The sequence below is a fragment of the Rhinoraja longicauda genome, unplaced genomic scaffold (genome assembly GCF_053455715.1).
Source record: "Rhinoraja longicauda isolate Sanriku21f unplaced genomic scaffold, sRhiLon1.1 Scf000123, whole genome shotgun sequence".
Classification (NCBI taxonomy): Eukaryota; Metazoa; Chordata; class Chondrichthyes; order Rajiformes; family Arhynchobatidae; genus Rhinoraja; species Rhinoraja longicauda.
This window is the reverse complement of record NW_027601341.1, coordinates 102,789-116,122: the sequence shown is the minus strand read 5'-3', so window position 1 is coordinate 116,122 and position 13,334 is coordinate 102,789. Positions and strand designations below refer to the sequence as shown.

The following is a 13,334-nucleotide window of genomic DNA, read 5'->3' as shown; positions in this document are numbered from 1 at the left end:
CTGTTTTCGGTTAGATCGTCTGGGATCCAGGAAGAGAAAGGAATTGGATGGAGAATTTGGGATGTGGGAGGAAAACGGAGCACCCGGAGGAAACCCACGCGGTCACAGGGAGAACGTGCAAACTCCACACAGGCAGTCCCCAAGTTCAGGATCTATGGCGCTCTGAGGTAGCAGCTCTGCCACTGGTACCACTGTGCAAGGTTATTCAATACATCATCATCATATCATATCATATCATATCATATATATACAGCGGGGGAAACAGGCCTTTTCGGCCCACCAAGTCCGTGCCGCCCAGCGATCCCCGCACATTAACACTATCCTACACACACTAGGGACAATTTTTACATTTACCCAGCCAATTAACCTACATACCTGTACGTCTTTGGAGTGTGGGGGGAAACCGAAGATCTCGGAGTAAACCCACGCAGGTCACGGGGAGAACGTACAAACTCCTTACAGTGCAGCGCCCGTAGTCAGGATCGAACCTGAGTCTCCGGCGCTGCATTCGCTGTAAAAGCAGCAACTCTACCGCTGCGCTACCGTGCCACCTGCTATATTGCTGAATTACTTGTCCTTCTGCTTGACCTTGCTGGAATTTACAACATCGAGTCCCATTTTATCTTTGTCCTTTTCCCCAACTGTAAATCTTTCTGACTTATAATCACAAAAATCACCCCCCCCCCCCCCGCTCCTGTTGACCCCCCCCGCTCCTGTTGACCCCCCCCGCTCCTGTTGACCCCCCCGCTCCTGTTGACCCCCCCCCGCTCCTGTTGACCCCCCCCCGCTCCTGTTGACCCACCCCCCCCCGCTCCTGTTGACCCCCCCCGCTCCTGTTGACCCCCCCCCCCCGCTCCTGTTGACCCATCCCCCCCGCTCCTGTTGACCCCAACCCCCCCCCCGCTCCTGTTGACCCCCCGCTCCTGTTGACCCCCCGCTCCTGTTGACCCCCGCTCCTGTTGACCCCCCCGCTCCTGTTGACCCCCCCCCCGCTCCTGTTGACCCACCCCCCCGCTCCTGTTGACCCCCCGCTCCTGTTGACCCCCCCGCTCCTGTTGACCCCCCCGCTCCTGTTGACCCCCCCTCCGCTCCTGTTGACCCCCCCCCGCTCCTGTTGACCCCCCCGCTCCTGTTGACCCACCCACCCCCGCTCCTGTTGACCCCCCCCGCTCCTGTTGACCACAACCCCCGCTCCTGTTGACCCCCCCCGCTCCTGTTGACCCCCCCCCACTCCTGTTGACCCCCCCCCCCCCCCCGCTCCTGTTGACCCCCCCCCCCCCCAGCTTCTGTCAGAACCGACCACTCACTGGGCTTTCCACTGACTCAAACAATTCTGTCCTCGGTACCTTTTACACTGACTGCCTCATTTAATATTAGTGTAATTCCCAGGTTAGGGGAATCAAAAACCAGAGGACATATGTTTAAGATGAGAGGGGAAAGATTTAATAAGAAGCTGAGGGGCAGCATTTTCCACACAGATTGTGGGTGAATGGAACGAGCTGCCTGAGGAGCTGGTTGAGGCAGGTAGTATAACAACATCTGAAAGATGCTGGGACATTTACATGGATAGAATAGAGAGACATTGGCAAATGGGACTAGCTTAGACGGGGCAACTTGGTCAGCATGAATGAGTTAGGCCGAAGGGCATGTTTCTGTGTTGGTTGCTTCTGTAAAACAAATACGGATTTGAAATCAAATCATTTTGGTTATTGTTTTGGAATATTGCCTACAAATTTGCTCTTTCATGGTTCCCCAATTCTGTGTCGAGTCCAGTTACAGAAGGTCCTGAAGACCAGAGACTGTGGCTTGGATCGGGGACAGGCTTGGTTTAGGGGCAGGGCTCAACCAGAGAGAAGTGCAGAGAACAGGGGAGGGGGGGCTCGGACCAGGGGAGACGGGAGGGGCTCGGACCAGGGGAGGGGGGGGCTCGGACCAGGGGTGCGGGGGGCTCGGTCCAGGGGTGCGGGGGGGGCTCGGACCAGGGGAGGGGGGCTCAGACCAGGGGAGGGGGGGCTCAGACCAGGGGTGCGGAGGGCTCGGTCCAGGGGTGCGGGGGGGGGCTCGGTCCAGGGGTGCGGGGGGGGGCTCCAACCAGGGGAGGGGGGCTCGGACCAGGGGAGAGGGGCTCAGACCAGGGGAGGGAGGTGGGGCTCGGACCAGGTGAGAGGAGAGGGGCTCGGACCAGGGGAGGGGGGTGCTCGGACCAGGGGTGCGGGGGGCTCGGTCCAGGGGTGCGGGGGGCTTGGACCAGGGGACGGGGGGGGAGGCTCCAACCAGGGGAGAGGGGCTCGGACCAGGGGACGGGGGGGGGGCTTGGACCAGGGGTGCGGGGGCTTGGACCAGGGGCGTGGGGGGCTCGGACCAGGGGAGAGGGGGGCTCGGGTCCAGGGGGAGAGGGGGGGCTCGGTCCAGGGGGAGAGGGGGGGGGCTCGGACCAGGGGAGAGGGCCTTGACCAGAGAAAGAGGCTGGGATGGGAGGGGGGATGTTGGGACCAGGTAGAAGCTCAGCTCTGTAGCCTGAATACTAGAGGATATTGGTGAGTAATTAAGGTCTATGTAGGAAGGAACTTCAGATGCTGGTTTACATCAAAGATACACATAAAATGTTGGAATAACTCAGCGGGACAGACAGCATCTCTGGATAGAAGGAATGGGTGACGTTTCGAGACTGAGTCTGAAGAAGGGTCTTGACCCGAAAAGTCAGTTCCAGAGATGCCTCCTGTCCATCGAGTAATTTAGGTCAATGATTGTGATTGATGACAGTTCAATTATTTCAGTAGCTTCCTCTTGTCAATTGTGCAGGTTCTGGACGTGACTCAGAGAAGGAAATTGCGTTGTTGTGTCAGCTGTGGTTCGAAGTCAAGGATCAGACATTGCCAAAGGTACAGTAGTGACATCCCTTTTTTTAAATAAAAACAGGTAGAATCCAAGTGTGAGGTTTATCCCTACCTGTGTGGGCTAATGTACACTGTGACATTCTGCTGTGCACCTCAACCTTTGTTAATCTGATTCATTTATCTTCACGTTGCAGTGCATTTAGATAGGTTTCTTCGTGGGGGCAATCATTATCCTGTTCTCTGCTGACCGGGACGGAAGCTGATGCTGGGAGAGCTGCTGCCTCTCAGCATCAGACTCCCGGGTCCAGTCCTGACCTCCAGTGCTGTCTGTGTGGAGCTTGCACTTTCTCCCTGTGACTGGGTGTGCTTCCTTCTGCTATTCTTCTCGTCCCAAAGACGTGTGGGTTTGTGGGTTAATTGGCCTCTGTAAATTGCTGGTGGTGTGTCAGGAGTGGATGAGAAAGTGGGATAACATAGAACCGACGTAAGCGGGTGATCGATGTGGGCCAAAGGGCCTGTTTCCATGCTGGTTCTCTAAATTAAATGCTTTGAAATAGATTTTATTAAAAATGAATGCTTCATCATGGGGAATAGCTCGCAGCCATGAATATAGATTATCAATAAGAATTCCATTCAGGAATTCGGAGGGAAGATGGTGTGGAACTCACTGATACAGGGAATGATTAAAGTGAATAGTACAGACCCATTGAAATCAAGGCTGAACACCTTCAAGGGTGGAGAGAATAATAGTTAGGCTGATGGATAAGGAAAGACTAGAGAGTCTTCAAGTGGAACAGAAATATCACTGGACTGGTTGTGATGATTGGTTTGATTCTGTGCTGTTTATCCTATGGATTGAAACAAAAGGCTGGGTACTTAATATCCCCAGCTGCAGGGATTCTGGAAGGTTGACACAAAATGCTGGAGTAGTTCAGCGGGACAGGCAGCATCTCCGGAGAGAAGGAATGGGTCGAGGCCCTTCTTCAGACTGATGTCAGGAGACAGAGATAGAATGATCTTCTGGGTTGCTCAGCACTTTAACTGCCCCTCCCATTCCCAATCTGACCTTCCTGTCCTGGGCCTCCTGCATTGTCAGAGTGAGGCCCAGCGCAAATTGGAGGAACAGCACCTCATATTTCACTTGAGCAGCTTACACTCCAGCAGTATGAATATTGACTTCTCTAACTTCAAATAGCCCTTGCTTTCCCTCTCTCTCCATCCCTCCCCCTTCCCAGTTCTCAGACCAGTCTTACTGTCTCCGACTACATTTTATCTCTGTCCCGTCACCTCCACTGACATCAGTCTGAAGATGGGTCTCGACCCCAAACATCACCCGTTCCTTCTCTCCAGAGATTCTTCCTGTCCTGCTCAGTTACTCCAGCATTTTGTGTCTACCTTCGATTTAAACCAGCATCTGCAGTTCTTTCCTACACACTAGGTACTCTGGAAGGAATGATTATGAGAAAGAGGGGTGTGGCAGCAATATTAGCCAAAGAAACGATTAAGGTACTGCACCAGATGGTGTATTAGAGTTGCCAAAGCCAGGACAATTTGATTAAAATGAATAAATAACACAGAGTGTAATTTAGTGAGAACGGACCGGAGAAACAATGTTGCAGACAAGTTACAGATGCAACTGGTGCACAAAGATGATCATTGAAAATGTCAATTATGGAGACATGGGCTGGGTTACATAGAACAATACAGCACAGGAATGTCATTCACCCCCTGACTCAATCAATCTGAAGCACTGTACCAACCCGAAGCATTGTGACCATTCCCTCCAGAGATGCTGCCTGACCTGCTGACCTTTTGCCCAAATACCATGTGCTTTATTAACTACTCCTGTGAAATGCTCTCAATCTATTCCAGGAGTTTATACAATATAAACCCTATCCCTCTGTTGCCAGGATCCCTTTGAAGCTGCTCCATTTAATATTTATTGCCAGCCCATATTCTTCCACCCAAGATATCTCACTGCACACAGCTTGGTTTTAAATTTCATCTTCCACTGAACTTACATTCTGCCAACTTATCAGTTTGTCACCATTGTCCTTGCTGTTTACCAGACTCACAAACTTTGCACAATCTGTAGATTTGGACATTTTATCCTGGGCACCGTGTCTAAATCATGGACATCTTCAAACGACTCAAAGTGCTGGAGTAACTCAGCGGGTCAGGTAGCATGGACAGGTGACGTTTCGGGTCAGGACCCTTCCCCAGACTGTTTCAACCTTTTCAAAGAGCTGTGTTGATCCCAGCATTGCTTCCTGTGGAATGGCTTATCTATCACAGCTCCAGATACTACCCTCTGCCATCTGTTTGGCCTGCTTATCAAATTCAACCTGGATTTCTGATCAAAATAAAATGCAGACCCTTATTCAATTAAAACCTTAGCATTGTTTTTGCTGTTTTGAACCTTAACCATATTACTCCCCATCTGTGTCAGTTTGTTTTTCTCTTGATTAAATATCTAGTTTTGTCTTCAGTTTTATTTGTTATCTTGAGGTTCATGTAGTCCTCATTGCATACAAACCACTGCTTTGATTGCCATCAAATGGGCTTTGTAAAGCAACATTGACTGATTCATTGCTTCTCTCTCACATGCGCACGCAGGAATCTGATGAGCTTCAAGACATCACACCTCCAACGCCATGGGTGTAAGTATTTGTCTATCGATCATGGGTTGAGGGGCTGAAGGGATTCTGCAATGGGCCGACATTTGCAATCTTCTCGCTGTTGTGGAAACAGAGGAATGTGCTGTCACATCAATCCAATATCTGCCCTTTGTTTATCCTCGTGTGATTTACAGTTTGAATTGCTGAGATACAGGACATGAGTTTAATAATCTTACTGATCTCTTGCATTGAAACCAGTTGGGCAAGGTGATTCGCGGTTTCCTCCCACATCCCAAAGACGTGCCAGTTTGTAGGTTAATGGGCCTCTAAATTGCTCCTAGTGTGTAGGGAGTGGATGAGAATGTGGGATACCATAGAACTAGTGAGAATGGGTGATCGCTAGTCGGTGTGAACTGAGTGGGCCGAAGGGCCATGCTATAAATTACACTCGATTGTGCAAAAGGGAACAAGGTGGTTTTCATGGGAACTTGGGAAACAGCACGTGGTGAACCAGTGGTGAACCAGTGGTGAACCAGTGGTGAACCAGTGGTGAACCAGTGGTGAACCAGTGGTGAACCAGTGGTGAACCAGTGGCCATGATTGGTATTTTACAGCAATTGCACAGTGGATTACTGCATTTTTACTGCAGTAGTGCCACCTTTCCTTCCTCACACCCGTTAATTGGATGAATACAGGGCAGATTGTATTACTTGCATAATTGTTCAAACCAGCAGGCCAGGCCTTCCTTCAGCTGGTTGCCATTCATTAGAGGTGGATTTGAGCACCAGTGAGTCAAAAGTCGAATATTTTATTGTCCAATGTCCCAAACGGAACAATGAAATTCTTACTTGCAGCAGCACAACAGATATGTAAACATAGTACACTGTAAATAATATAATAAACAGAAAGTTCAATATACATACATACACATAAAACAAGCAAACAATAATAGTGCAAAAAGACAAAACCATTGCTCCCAAGTCTATGTAGTTCAGAGCTCATTTGGAGGTTGTAGTGTTTAATAACCTGGTGGCTGTAGGGAAGAGAAACTGCTCCTCAACTTGGATGTTACCGTTTTCAGACTCCTGCATCTTTTACCCAATGAGTGTGTGGCCAGGGTGGTGTGGGTCAGTGAGTGTGTGGGTCAGTGAGTGTGGCCAGGGTGGTGTGGGTCAGTGAGTGTGTGGCCAGGGTGGTGTGGGTCAGTGAGTGTGTGGGTCAGTGAGTGTGTGGGTCAGTGAGTGTGTGGGTCAGTGAGTGTGTGGGTCAGTGAGTGGCCAGGGTGGTGTGGGTCAGTGAGTGTGGCCAGGGTGGTGTGGGTCAGTGAGTGTGGCCAGGGTGGTGTGGGTCAGTGAGTGTGTGGGTCAGTGAGTGTGTGGGTCAGTGAGTGTGGCAGGGTGGTGTGGGTCAGTGAGTGTGTGGGTCAGTGAGTGTGTGGGTCAGTGAGTGTGTGGCCAGGGTGGTGTGGGTCAGTGAGTGTGGCCAGGGTGGTGTGGGTCAGTGAGTGTGTGGGTCAGTGAGTGTGTGGGTCAGTGAGTGTGTGGGTCAGTGAGTGTGTGGGTCAGTGAGTGTGTGGGTCAGTGAGTGGCCAGGGTGGTGTGGGTCAGTGAGTGTGTGGGTCAGTGAGTGTGTGGGTCAGTGAGTGTGGCAGGGTGGTGTGGGTCAGTGAGTGTGTGGGTCAGTGAGTGTGTGGGTCAGTGAGTGTGTGGGTCAGTGAGTGTGGCCAGGGTGGTGTGGGTCAGTGAGTGTGGCCAGGGTGGTGTGGGTCAGTGAGTGTGTGGGTCAGTGAGTGTGTGGGTCAGTGAGTGTGTGGGTCAGTGAGTGTGTGGGTCAGTGAGTGTGGCAGGGTGGTGTGGGTCAGTGAGTGTGTGGGTCAGTGAGTGTGTGGGTCAGTGAGTGTGGCCAGGGTGGTGTGGGTCAGTGAGTGTGTGGGTCAGTGAGTGTGTGGGTCAGTGAGTGTGTGGGTCAGTGAGTGTGTGGGTCAGTGAGTGTGGCCAGGGTGGTGTGGGTCAGTGAGTGTGTGGCCAGGGTGGTGTGGGTCAGTGAGTGTGTGGGTCAGTGAGTGTGGCCAGGGTGGTGTGGGTCAGTGAGAGTGTGGGTCAGTGAGTGTGTGGGTCAGTGAGTGTGGCCAGGGTGGTGTGGGTCAGTGAGTGTGTGGGTCAGTGAGTGTGGCCAGGGTGGTGTGGGTCAGTGTGTGTGGGTCAGTGAGAGTGGGTCAGTGAGTGTGGCCAGGGTGGTGTGGGTCAGTGAGTGTGTGTGGCCAGGGTGGTGTGGGTCAGTGTGTGGGTCAGTGAGTGTGTGGCCAGGGTGGTGTGGGTCAGTGTGTGTGGGTCAGTGAGTGTGTGGGTCAGTGAGTGTGGGTCAGTGTGTGTGGGTCAGTGAGTGTGGCCAGGGTGGTGTGGGTCAGTGAGTGTGGGTCAGTGAGAGTGGGTCAGTGAGTGTGGGTCAGTGAGTGTGGGTCAGTGAGAGTGGGTCAGTGAGAGTGGGTCAGTGAGTGTGTGGGTCAGTGAGAGTGGGTCAGTGAGTGGCCAGGGTGGTGTGGGTCAGTGAGTGTGGCAGGGTGGTGTGGGTCATTGAGTGTGTGGGTCACTGAGTATGGCAGGGTGGTGTGGGTCAGTGAGTGTGGGTCAGTGAGTGTGGCAGGGTGGTGTGGGTCAGTGAGTGTGGCAGGGTGGTGTGGGTCATTGAGTGTGTGGGTCACTGAGTGTGGCAGGGTGGTGTGGGTCTCCGATGATGCTGGCTGCCTTTCTGAGGCAGCTGTGATATCTTGAGCTCATGAGCTTAATTGGCGACGAGAGTGGGATCGTTGATTCCCCAGCTTTACTTGTCTGTAGATAAGGAATTCTACAGAGGCACGGAGTAGGTTGGTGTCAAGGAAAGCTGGAAATCGGGTCACAAAGTTGAATTCTGTGAGGACTGTTAAAAAAAAATTATAAATGTAAAATGGCGGTGCCCAGTGGATGTATAGGAAGATTGGGTGAGTTCCAGCCAAGTGGGAAACGTTCAGTGCGTACATCGAACGTTTAAAAATGTTTTTTTTGCTGCAAATAACATCACTGAAGTAGAAGTTTCTGATGCAGAATCAACACGTTTGAATGAAGCAATTCAAACTAGGAAAAGAACAATTTTTCTCACTGAAATGGGTCCCAATGTTTATGATACAGTAAAGGATTTATTAGCTCCAGCCAAACCAAAGGACACGCCCCTGAAGGATATTCTGAAGAAGTTAACAGAACATTATGACCCAAGCCCTTAGAAATAGCTGGAAGCTGTCGTTTTGGAACGAGATGCCAACTTCCAGAGGAGGATATTAGTAATTTTATCGTGACACTCGAGGTTATCAATTCATTGTAATTTTGGAAATTCCCAAGACCGGGCGTTAAGAGACCGTTTCGTGTGTGGACTGAGAAGTGAGCGGATCCGAAGTAAGCTGATGACGGTGTATGACCTGACCTTTGAAACAGCTTGTAAGACTGCTTTGTCAATGGATATGGCAGAAAGGGGTTCTAGAGAAGTCAGGACCATGGAAGGGTAGCAAGACGACTGCAAAGCTATGCTATCGCTGTTGGGCTCACATCTAGCACAGTATGTTCTTTAAGGCAGAGTGTTACTCGTGTCACAAGATGGGACACCTAGCAAAGGCTTATCGAAAGGCTTAGCAGAAAAAAGGTTCAACAACAAGTAAGCTGCATTTTGTGGATCAACTGCAGGCAGAGGAAGAGCTTCTCGAAATATCCACCATCTGCAGCAATGAGCTATTGGTGTATGGGGAGAGGCTGAGTCAAACTTCTTTGGAAGCGAATCGAGCTACGTGGTTACTCTGGAGAGCAGATTCCAGTGTTAGGATGCGTACATGTACCAGTTAGGTATCAGGAGTAACAGGCGGAGTTGCCCCTCGTGGTTGTAAAGGGAGATAAACCTGCGTTGCTAGGTCGGAATTGGCTGCAGATCTTGAAGCTCAACTGGAACGAGATATTCCTCATTCGTGAAGAATTAAAGTGTCCGGAGGGCGTAATCAAGCAACATCCGAAGGTGTGTATCGACCAGGGAGAGACGATTAAGGGGTACAAGGCGGAAGTATATGTGAAGCAGGATGTGACACCACTGTGCATTGCAACCATGGGTTGTGCCGTACGCTCTTAAGGACAAGGTTGGGAAAGAACTGAAAAGGCTTGAAGCTGAGAACATTATCAGTAAGGTAGAAAATAGTGAGTGGGCAACACCCATTGTAGTTGAACCTAAATCTGATGGTAGTGTTAGACTGTGTGGGGATTATAAGGTGACCATAAACCAGGTACTGGAAGATAGCAGACTAGATACCCTACCAACGGCAGAGGATTTGTTTAGCACCCTCACAGGCAGCCAGGTCTTCACAAAAATGGACTTAAGAAATGCCTACATGCAGTTAGGTGTAGATGACGAATGTAAATCCAAGCTAACTATTAGCACGCATTTGGGATTGTTTCAGTTCAATAGGCCTCCATTTGGTATATCATCAGCCCCAGGGATTTTTCATGGGGTAATGACACAAATTCAAGAGGGAATTGAAGGTGTGGTGTGTTACTTGGATGATATCCTCATCTCAGCCCCTGACAGGCAGACACATGATGAAAGGTTGGAAGTGGTACTCAAACGACTTGAAACACAGTGGAAGAGTGAAGGCACAGAAATGTGAGTTCTTTCAGAACTCGGTAGAGTACTTGGGTCATACGATAGACAAGGATGGTCCACACCCCACCAAGGGTAAGGTTGATGCGATTAAGAATGCGCTCACTCCCAGAAACATATCTGAGATCCGATCCGTTTTAGGATTAGTGCATTGTTATGGGATGTTTGTGCCAAATCTGTCCATCCCTTGAATGAGCTTTTGAGAAAAGATGTACCATGGAAGTGGACACGTAAATGTGATCAAGCTTTCAAGTCATGTAAAGCTCAGTTGGCAGAGAGTTCAATGCTTGTTCATTACGATGTCAATAAGCCGATGAAGTTAGCATGTGATCTCTCATGTGTTAGAAAATGTAGAGGAAGGGCCAATAGCATTTGCGTCTAGAACACTCAATGCCAGTGAGAGAAATTATGCACAAATAGAGCGAGAGGCTCTTGCATTGATTTTTGCCGTTAGGTTGTTTCACAAATACTTGTATGGTAGAAGGTTTGTAATCGAGACAGATCTCCAGCCATTGACAGTGATCCTAAATCTAAAAGCATACATTCCAACTCTGGCAGCAGCCAGAATGCAAAGATAGGCATTGATATTGTCTGCATACCAGTATGATATTCAGAAAATGCTGGAGTAACTCAGCAGGTCAGGCAGCATCTCAGGAGAGAAGGAATGGGTGACGTTTTTGTCAAGAGTGCAGGAATATATTACTAATGGATGGCCAAACAAATTGCCAAATTCAGAGGCAGAACTGAAACCATTCTTTGTACGTAGGAAAGAACTCTCAGTAGACCAAGGTTGTGTCATGTGGGGAGCGAGAGTTGTAATACCTGAAAAATATGGAGTAAAATTGCTCGAAGATCTTCATGATCAGCATTTGGGAATGTGTCTAACAAAGAGTCTAGCTAGAAACTATCTATGGTGGCCGGGTCTAGATAAGGACATAGAACAAATGGTGGAAGAGTGTAGCACATGTCAAGCAGTTGGAAAGAATCCACCCACAGTACCGCTACAGCCATGGAAATGGCCGGTTAGAGTGTGGCAAAGATTACACATTGACTTTGTAGAGTTGGATGGACAACAATTGTTCATTGTGATTGATAGTCACTCCAAGTGGGTTGAGGTGATTTCGATGAACAAAACGACATCCAGCAATACCATAGACATTTTGCGAGGGTTGTTTGTGTTCTATGGATTTCCAGAGGAAATTGTGTCTGATAACGGACCACAATTCTGTTCACAAGAGTTTGCATAATTCATGAAAGGGAGTGCTGTAAAACACACTAGAGTAGCTCCATACCATCCCGTGTCCAATGGAGCAGCAGAATGCACAGTGCAAATTGTGAAGCGAACATTAGTCAAACATCAATCAAATAAAGATGGGTGTTGTAGCTGTGACCTGCTGTCTCCCAGGGCCGTGGTGGAAGCAGTTCATCGATTAGACGCAATTGTCAGCAACAAGATGGCGTATTCAAGCCCGAAAACATCAGCCTTCGCAACAGGTGAGTGTGGGAGAGGGTCGGGGGTGGTCACGGGCTGGGTCGGTCAGGGTAGGGGAGGTCACGGGCTGGGTCGGTCAGGGTAGGGGAGGTCACGGGCTGGGTCGGTCAGGGTAAGGGAGGTCACGGGCTGGGTCGGTCAGGGTAGGGGTGGTCACGGGCTGGGTCGGTCAGGGTAGGGGTGGTCACGGGCTGGGTCGGTCAGGGTAGGGGTGGTCACGGGCTGGGTCGGTCAGGGTAGGGGTGGTCACGGGCTGGGTCGGTCAGGGTAGGGGTGGTCGGGTCGTGGGGAGTGCGTCTGGGTGGGGGCGGTGTAAGTGGGGCCGGTCCACTGCTGAGCAGCCTGTGCTTGGTCCCCAGGCTGAAAGAGCTGTGTGTGGGGGTGGGTCAGGGTGTGGGTCTGGGTGGGGGTGGGTCAGGGTGTGGGTCTGGGTGGGGGTGGGTCAGGGTGTGGGTCTGGGTGGGGGTGGGTCTGGGTGGGGGTGGGTCAGGGTGTGGGTCTGGGTGGGGGTGGGTCAGGGTGGGTGTGGGTGGGGGTGGGTCAGGGTGGGTCTGGGTGGGGGTGGGTCAGGGTGTGGGTCTGGGTGGGGGTGGGTCAGGGTGTGGGTCTGGGTGGGGGTGGGTCTGGGTGGGGGTGGGTCTGGGTGGGGGTGGGTCAGGGTGTGGGTCTGGGTGGGTGTGGGTGGGGGTGGGTCTGGGTGGGTGGGGGTGGGTCTGGGTGGGTGTGGGTGGGGGTGGGTCAGGGTGTGGGTCTGGGTGGGTGTGGGTGGGGGTGGGTCAGGGGTGTGGGTGTGGGTGGGTGTGGGTGGGTCAGGGTGTGGGTCTGGGTGGGTGTGGGTGGGTGGGTGTGGGTCTGGGTGGGTGTGGGTGGGTGTGGGTGTGGGTGGGTGTGGGTGTGGGTGTGGGTGGGTGTGGGTCTGGGTGGGTGTGGGTGGGTGTGGGTGTGGGTGAGGGTGGGTGTGAGTGTGGGTGGGTGTGGGTCTGGGTGGGTGTGGGTGTGGGTGGGTGTGGGTGTGGGTGGGTGTGGGTGTGGGTGTGGGTGGGTGTGGGTGTGGGTGTGGGTGTGGGTGGGTGTGGGTGTGGGTGTGGGTGGGTGTGGGTGTGGGTGTGGGTGTGGGTGGGTGTGGGTGTGGGTGTGTGTGGGTGTGGGTGTGGGTGGGTGTGGGTGGGTGTGGGTGTGGGGTGTGGGTGGGTGTGGGTGGGTGTGGGTGTGGGTGGGTGTGGGTGTGGGTGTGGGTGGGTGTGGGTGTGGGTGTGGGTGTGGGTGGGTGTGGGTGTGTGTGGGTGTGGGTGTGGGTGGGTGTGGGTGGGTGTGGGTGTGGGTGGGTGTGGGTGTGGGTGGGTGTGGGTGTGGGTGTGGGTGGGTGTGGGTGTGGGTGTGGGTGTGGGTGGGTGTGTGGGTGGGTGTGGTGTGGGTGGGTGTGGGTGTGGGTGGGTGTGGGTGTGGGTGGGTGTGGGTCTGGGTGGGTATGGGTGGTGGGTGTGGGTGGGTGTGGGTGGGTGTGGGTGTGGGTGTGTGTGGGTGTGGGTGTGGGTGTGGGTGTGGGTGGGTGTGGGTGTGGGTGTGTGTGGGTGGGTGTGGGTGTGGGTGTGGGTGGGTGTGGGTGTGGGTGGGTGTGGGTGTGGGTGTGGGTGTGGGTGTGGGTGGTGTGGGTGTGGGTGTGGGTGGGTGTGGGTGTGGGTGTGGGTGGGTGTGGGTGTGGGGTGTGGGTGTGGGTGG

General features: G+C 52.3%; 1 pseudogene; it reads left to right on the top strand.

Annotated features, from left to right (window-relative positions):
* Positions 1-5,441: 5,441 nt before the first annotated feature.
* The window catches only part of LOC144590089 (nonsense-mediated mRNA decay factor SMG5-like), a 28,746-nt pseudogene continuing 20,853 nt past the window's right edge, over positions 5,442-13,334 (top strand).